Below are 7,930 nucleotides of genomic sequence, written 5' to 3' on the forward strand. Positions count from 1 at the left end.
CTTAGGAGACACACTGACAGTAACTAGCAGCCTGAGTGCTAATGCTGAGGTTTGTTTTCAGTGGCAGGTGATTAAACTTCAAGTCATTTTACCCAAACCCATCATTTTAAAAACTTTAAGAAATATACATAGTGCTTACTATGTGCTAGGCACTGTTCTAAGCACTTTGAAAATGTCACCTAGTTCATTATTCTAAGTAGTTCTGTGGGTAGGGCCTGCAGTGCACCCATTTTACAGAAAGGGACATTGATGCCTGGGGTCACACACTAACATGAACTGTGAGTGGCAAGCGGTGGGTAAGACCCAGGGAGCCTGGCTTCAGAATCTGTGTTCCTAACCATTACATTACACCACCCCTTTTTTATTTTTTTATTTTTTTTACTATGACAGCTTTATTGAGGTATAATTCATAACGATACAACTTACCCACTTACTGTGTACAATTCAATGGTTCACTGGTTTTCATATATAGTCACAGATATGTACAACCATCACAACAATAAATTTAAAACATTTTCATTACCCCCAGTAGAACCCCCCTACCCATTAGCAGTCAATCCCCACCCCCCTCTCCCATTTCCGATAAACCATCAATCTACTTTCAGTCTCTATTGATTTAGCTCTGCTGGACATTTTCATATGAATGGAAGCACATGTGGTCTTTGTGACCAGCTTCTTTCACTTATAATTTGTTCAAGGTTCATTCATGTTATATGTATCAGGACTTCAATTCCTTTATGTCTGAATAATAGTCCATTGTGTGGATAATACCACGTCCATTCATCAGTGGATACTTGGGTTGTTTACACTTTTTTGGTGATTATGAATGTTGATGAAAACCTAATTAACAGTCGATCTAAAAGTAAACTCTAATTCAAAAAGATAATGCACTCCAATGTTCATAGCAGCACTATTTGCAATAGCCAAGACATGGAAGCAACCTAAATTGTCCATCGACAGATGACTGGATAAAGAAGTTGTGGTATATTTGTACAATGGAATACTACTCAGCCATAAAAAAAAGAATAAAATAATGCCATTTGCAGCAACATGGATGGACGTAGAGATTATCATACTAACTGAAGTAAGTCAGGCAGAGAAAGATAAATATCATATGACATCACTTATATGTGGAATCTTTAAAAAATGATACAAATGAACTTATTTACAAAACAAAAAGAGACTTACAGACATAGAAAACAATCTAATGGTTACCAAAGGGGAAAGGGTGGAGGAGGGATAAGTTAGGAGTTTGGAGTTAGCAGATACAAACTACTATATATAGAATAAGGAAACAACAAGGTCCTACTGTCCAGCACAGGGAACTATATTCAGTAGCTTGTAATAACCTATAATGAAAAAGAACATATATATATATATATATAACTGAATCACTATGCTGTACACCAGAAACTAACACAACATTGTAAATCAAATATACTTCAATTTTTAAAAAAATAGTTAATCTAAGAAAGAAAGAGAATTTTATTTGAGCCAGCCTGAGGATTATAACCCTGGAGGCAGTCTTTCAGAAAGCTCTGAGGACTGCTCCACCTGTTAGAAGTCAAAGCACAATTTTGTTTTCAAGACAAAGGATTATACATCAAAGTAGCATATCGACAGTTTTCATGGTCCAGATCTGCACGTACAAGGCGTGTAGTGCGTCATCGTGACCCCTTACAGGATTGGGAAAGGAATGTTATCTCCTAAGGAGTGACCTTGCTGGTGCCAGGAAAAAACTGCTTTTTTCAGTCAAGCAGACATTCCTGTCTTCTGAGGGGATCTGGTTAATGTATAATATAGGGGCACAATGTACACTAAAGAAGGAAAGTGGTCCAAACAGGCAGAGAGAGAATTTTAGGTTTAAAATTTTTCTTGTCCTGCTTTAAAAATAATTTTATTTCATCAGAATAATGCTGCTGTAAACAGTGATGCACAAGTCCTGTGTAGACGTATGACTTCATCCCTCTCGGGTACATACGTAGGAGTGAACTGCTAGGTCACAGGGCAGCTCTGTTCCATCTTTTGAGGGGCTGTCAGACTTCTATATTTTTAAGTTTTTTTTAAGGTAAAGATGCTGTGTAAGGCCCATTTGAGGGAAGGGACTCTCCCCAGGTCACACAGCAAGGTGAAGAAAAGGCTAGAACCTGACCCCAAGTCTCTGCTCCCCCCAGTGCCCCTCCACCACACCACACAGTCCCTTGCGCGGGTGACCTCACCCGTTTGATCAGCAAGTCCTGAGCTGCCAGCATTTGCCACATTCGGCCCCTCCCTCTGCCTGCTTCTCTCCACCTGTGACCGCCTCCTCCTTCCCTTGTCACGGAACTGCCTTCCACACCGAGGTCTAGATGATGTGTCAACCCTTCCCAAGGGCTTCTGTCTGACACTAGGAATCAAGTCTTTAAAGGGAAAAGCGGTCACTTTAATGGTTGAAGTTCATGGCTGATGCAAAAAGAGTCAGGTTCCAGGCTCTGATCGACACAAACAGGTTTTCAAGTACAAAGATGCCTGGCAGGAAGACACTGAGAGTCCTGGCAAATGCAGGATGTCTCACTGCGTGGGATGTCCCTGACCCCCAAATCCCAGTCCCATTCCTCCTCATCACAAGGACCAAAAGCTGCCCCACAGCTTTCCTAAGTGTCCCATCAGGATGGCACCGTCCCTGGGAACCCAACTCTAAACACCCACTGCTCCTCCAAATCCACCTCCAGCCTTCCACACCTGCTCCCCCACCGGCCTGGGCAGAAGCTTCTTTCTTAGTCCAGGTGGACTCTACAAGATCTATTTTCTAGGTCCTGAGATCTTTCCTTGCCCCTTGAAGCTGGCTTCTGAAACTGCCTTCTGAAGCAGGGGCTCTTCTTTCTCTGCTTTGTGCCAACTTCTCCATCCCTTTCCTGGAGCAGTGGGTCCAGGACAGCCTAGCAGAAAGGGGGAGGGCAAAAGGGAAAAGGCGATGTAGGAAACTGGGACACAAAACAGCCAGTGGTTTGTATTTTCACCACCACACCCAAAGGAGACCAACGCCAGCAAGAACAAAGGCAGCCAGTTCTGAGACAGGTGTTCTCAGGTACCTCCAAGCGGCCCGCGTCACCGAGAAGGAAATTCTGAAGGAAAGGCACCTTTGGCATCCTTGAGGCCCTAGTGCCTAGCAGTGTCTGAGGGGCTCTGAGAATGTGGGGCTGGAGGAAGGGAGAAGGCAGAGGGTAGGAGAGAAAGGTCAAGGGGCCCAGAGGGAAGAGGAGAGGTGGGTAGAGAAGCCAACAGGGGTGCTGGTGGTGTCCAGCCTTAGCTGCTGCTCTCCGGTCCTCTCTTCTGCAGGCCACTGTGGCCTCCAAACTTCTTTGATGGCTCACTCATCAGTAAAAATGTAACTTAAAAAGGTTGAGCATAAAATCCCATTTGTGGATTTGTTTATTTATTTTTGTAAACAAATTGCATAAATGTAGTTATCACATAAACAATATGATGAATCAAAAAGGTCTTCAATGGGGGCCCGCAGCCTGGCAGGGAATCTACTTCTTGTTCCTCAGTTGCCCTGTGTTCTCCGTTCTAGAGGCTGACCCTGCAGTCACCAAAGTTCTTCCCCCATCTAACGGAAGAAGGCCGCTCCCTCACCCACCCCGATGTCACTGAGGCAAACCTTGGCAGGGGGTCTCACACATAAATGATTGAAAACATGGGTCTGAAAAAGCTCCTTTAATGACTGAAGTCGAGGCACCATGAACCGAGGGGGCTTCCTATTTTCCCGTGGTATACCTATGTGAGGTTTATTTATTATTTATACATAACTATACAGGTTTATCCAACGTTTGAGAGGAGGTACCACAGCCCATGTTGGGGTGCTCTGAATTCATCGGGAGAAGTGGCAAAGTGGGGGTGATGACAAGTTCCATTTGAGGACCTGTACTCTTTCATAAAATGCATCCCTCTTGACCGAGCGTCTCTGGCAAGTAAAGCAAACAAGCCTTGGTTAGAGATATGGAAGCTGAAAACAGCTCTTTAAAATGTGTCTAGAGCTAATCTCAATACTTGCTCTTACGACGAAACAAAACTTAGAACAGCTGAAGAAATATTGTTTGTGATGCTCCTTTCAGTGTAATTAGAATGTTTTCTGGGGCTACTCAATATTTCAAGATGATTTACACAGAACAAAAACCCACAGATCAAATGTTAACATAATTTCCTTCAGATTCAGCATGTTATTCTATGAAGTTGTTAAAACCTACTCATCCAGTCATGTGAAATATTTATTCCAATTATAGTCAATTCTCATCTTATTTTATCTTTGAAAATGCTTTATATTTTCTACTTCCCATTTTTCAAAATTAGAAATGCCAGGAAAATTTAAAAATTCACATGTATACATAGTTATCAAAGGAATGACATACATTTTATTATAATCCATCCTTCACAGATCACTTATATTTTTAGCTATGTTCCATTGCATTATTGAAAATTAATTAATGAGAAACAAAGTTTAATTTTGTTTCATAATGTAAAATGGACATATTATTTCAATTTTATCTAACTTCACCTTACAAGGGGCATTCTGTCATTTATTCCTCAGCAGTTTTTAAAATAATGTTCCTTGAATTATATATCAAGAGTTTCATGTAATTGAAAAATGAAGTCTTTTTTTTCTCACAAGGAATAAATCTGATGTGGCTGAATGACTTGAAGTTGGGCACTATTTGCCAGTGATACATTTTTCATAAATTTCATACACTAAATGCTGCTCCACAGTTTTGACAAAATCTATTTAAAGAGGTTATATGGTTTTAAAAAATCTTGTGAAAAATATTACAATATTTCCAAAGGTATAATGAAATTAATTATATTAAAATTTCCCCGACCCTTTTTGACACTTTTGGTTTTAACAAGGGGCTTCTGAGTGAAGGGGTGACAAGGATAATGGATACTCTTTTGATATGTCGTGGTAAAGCCTTTTGGGTGCATTTCCCAGAAACTGAAAAGTGAATGACTTTCATGACTGAGTAACAAATTTTTCTTGTACATCTAATGTTTTCTAAGTCTTTGCAGTTTTTCCCAGGCCCTTTCCATATTCTTGGACAGCAATGCCATAGAAATGAATATCACTTCCACCAGACTCATAGGCAAGCAAAGATTTTTATTAAAAGAGATGGCTTGTGCACAAGGGAGAAGGCAGGGGGGAAAAGTGCCAGCTCCCAGAGTAGAAGGGGCAAGTTGCTTTTATAACAAAAGTGAGGGTTGTCTCATGATCTCTGATAATTTGCAGAAATCGTCAGACTTCTTTGATCAGCAGCAGGTGGCTCCTTGGTGGCTCTCAGGAATAAAGAGTGAGTCTGTGAGGGGAAGGGAGTGCATGAGGATTTTCTGCAAGAAAGCACCAGAACAGATAAGGTTAAAATCTATAGTTGAGCTTCTTGTCTTGTGGCAACTAGATATACTTTGTTCTTTAGCTTCTAAAGCCTGGTTTGCTCAAGGTTGGTCACCAGTTCTTTTCCAAAATGGTGGCACTCCTCTCCCTGTCTCACAACCACATGGAAAAAAGACTTAAGTTATCGTTAATAACAGATTTTGCTGATGGATCACTTCGTGATGTGTGGTATATGACACAGAAGGATTTAAAGAATTGAGTGACATTTTAATGACTAAATTCTTTCCTTTACCATTTAGATGAACAAGAGTTCTCAGCCCAAATATCTATAAAAGTAACAAATAAGAATAGAATTGAAGCCGAACGCTGCCTCATTCTAACCATGTCATATTCATCCACGGACAGATGAAATGAGGGGAGATGTGTCTGTCAGCTCATTACGAAATGCATTTCCAGTAAAAGTTTGCTTTTTAATTCCTAAAAATTAATTTATCACATATATACCAATCACATCTTTATTGACTCAGCTGTTTTAGCACTTAGGTTGTTTCCATATCTTGGCTATTGTAAATAAAGCCACAATGAACTTGAGGGTGCAGACATCTTTTCAAATCAGGGTTTTCAAATTCTTTGGATAAATACCCAGAGGTGGGGTAGCTGGATCACGTGGTAGTTCTCGTCTTAGTTTTTTGAGGACTCTCCATACTGTCTTTCATCGTGGCTGCACCAATTTACATTCTCACCAGCAGAGCAGGTTTCCTCACATCCCCACCAACACTTACTTGTTATCTTTTGCATAATAGCCGTACTGACAGGTGTGAGGTGAAATCTCATTTTAGTTTACTTGGTTGGTTGTTTTTTTCTTGTCAAGTTGTATGAGTTCTTTGTAATATTTTGGATATTAATCCTTTATCAGATATATCATGGGGAGAAAAAAATTTTCAATGCTAAGGAAGAACCCATGTATATAACTTTCAAATGGATGATGTTAGGTATCACACTTATCAAGCTGATTAGATTCCACTGGAGAGATAGTAAAATGTCAAGACGTTCAATGTGCTGACAAATATGTCCTTCACAGCTATTTAAACTTACGATGAAATTTATATGCCAGCTAAGAATGTCACAGAATACATGGTTTTGCAAAGTATTTTTTAAGGACACAGTAGGGAAATGTGTTTGAAGATCCCTAGATCAACAGGTTACACATTTTGTGAGAGATATGTGACCATCTGATATAGGCACAGAATGAGGAAGCCAGGAGCAATTTGTGTATTAAAAATACTACAGCTGATCATTGTAGCCCATGCTTAGAGTTCTAGGCACTTCAGTCCTCAAACAAGGACTCTGTGAGGGAGGAACTCTGAAGGCCCCTATTTCACAGATGGTACAACTGAGGCACAAAGGGACTTAAATAGCTAAACAAGACCACACAGCTCCTTAGTGAGAAGGCCAGAAAGGAGACCTAAAGTAGAGGCCCACACTCTTAACTACTGTGCTGATCGCCTATTTAGTTGCTTTTTTTAAAATAAAAGAATTAGTATCTTGTGAAGAGACATTCCGACACACTGGTTTCTCCCGATACGCTGATGGCTGTCAGCTGGATAGAGACTAATGCAAGGGTGGGTGAAATGAACATGTTTGCTATGTGTTCTTAATGCACGTCCTCCAGAATAACTTAAGTTTTGACGATTAGCCTATGTTCTTTGAGTGTGACGCCATCTCAGGAACACTGCACTTCTTCAGGTTGCACACAGGTGGCCTAGATGTTTTGTGCAACTCTGGAATTGCTCTCAGCATTCATGAAGGGAGAGCTGTCTGGCCCTAACCTATCAGATCACTTCATGGAGCATGTAGATGCCAGATTTGTTAGTGGAGGTTGGCAGTGTCAAGACTTTCTATTACCATATTTTAGTGATGATCAAATGGAAAGACTCATTTCCTGTTGTGTGTTAGTATTTCAAAATTAAAATGCCTAAATTAATCTGGAGCAGAGAGGGGCAAGGGGATCAGACAAATCCATCCCTCCAGTTTAGCAAGATGCAGCACTTTGAGCACCTCTTATGGAAGTTTCCAGAGGCCAAAAGGATGCTTGCCATCTTTCTGATGTCCTAATGGATGTTATATATGACGAAACTTACAAACCAGGTGCAAGATGAGGACTTTTAAGACGACATTTGCCATAATCACAAGTCATAAGAAAAAACAAACACACATAGATTTAGATGACTCATGAGACAAAAGAAAAACTCTCAGATGAGCAGGCTAATTCCAGAGACCAAATGTGAACTTAAATGCTGGTGCAGCTTCGCAGTTCCAAATGCCATTCCAGAGCAGTAAGTAAAGTTCTGTTTGATTTTTGTAAATTTAAATGTTTTATATTTTCACAATTGTCTTAATTCTTTGACAGTCCAAGAGTTGTTGACAATAACGTAATTGTGATTTAAAACTTTTTTCAAGTGAAATATTTTTAACGCTCACGTCTCGCGTATTAGTGTATCCTTGCCCCTCCCGCTCGCACAAGCCTTTGGAACGCGACTTCGTCCTTGCGGGATTTGGTTCCTATCGGCT

The sequence above is a fragment of the Camelus ferus genome, chromosome 6 (genome assembly GCF_009834535.1).
Source record: "Camelus ferus isolate YT-003-E chromosome 6, BCGSAC_Cfer_1.0, whole genome shotgun sequence".
NCBI classification, from domain to species: Eukaryota; Metazoa; Chordata; class Mammalia; order Artiodactyla; family Camelidae; genus Camelus; species Camelus ferus.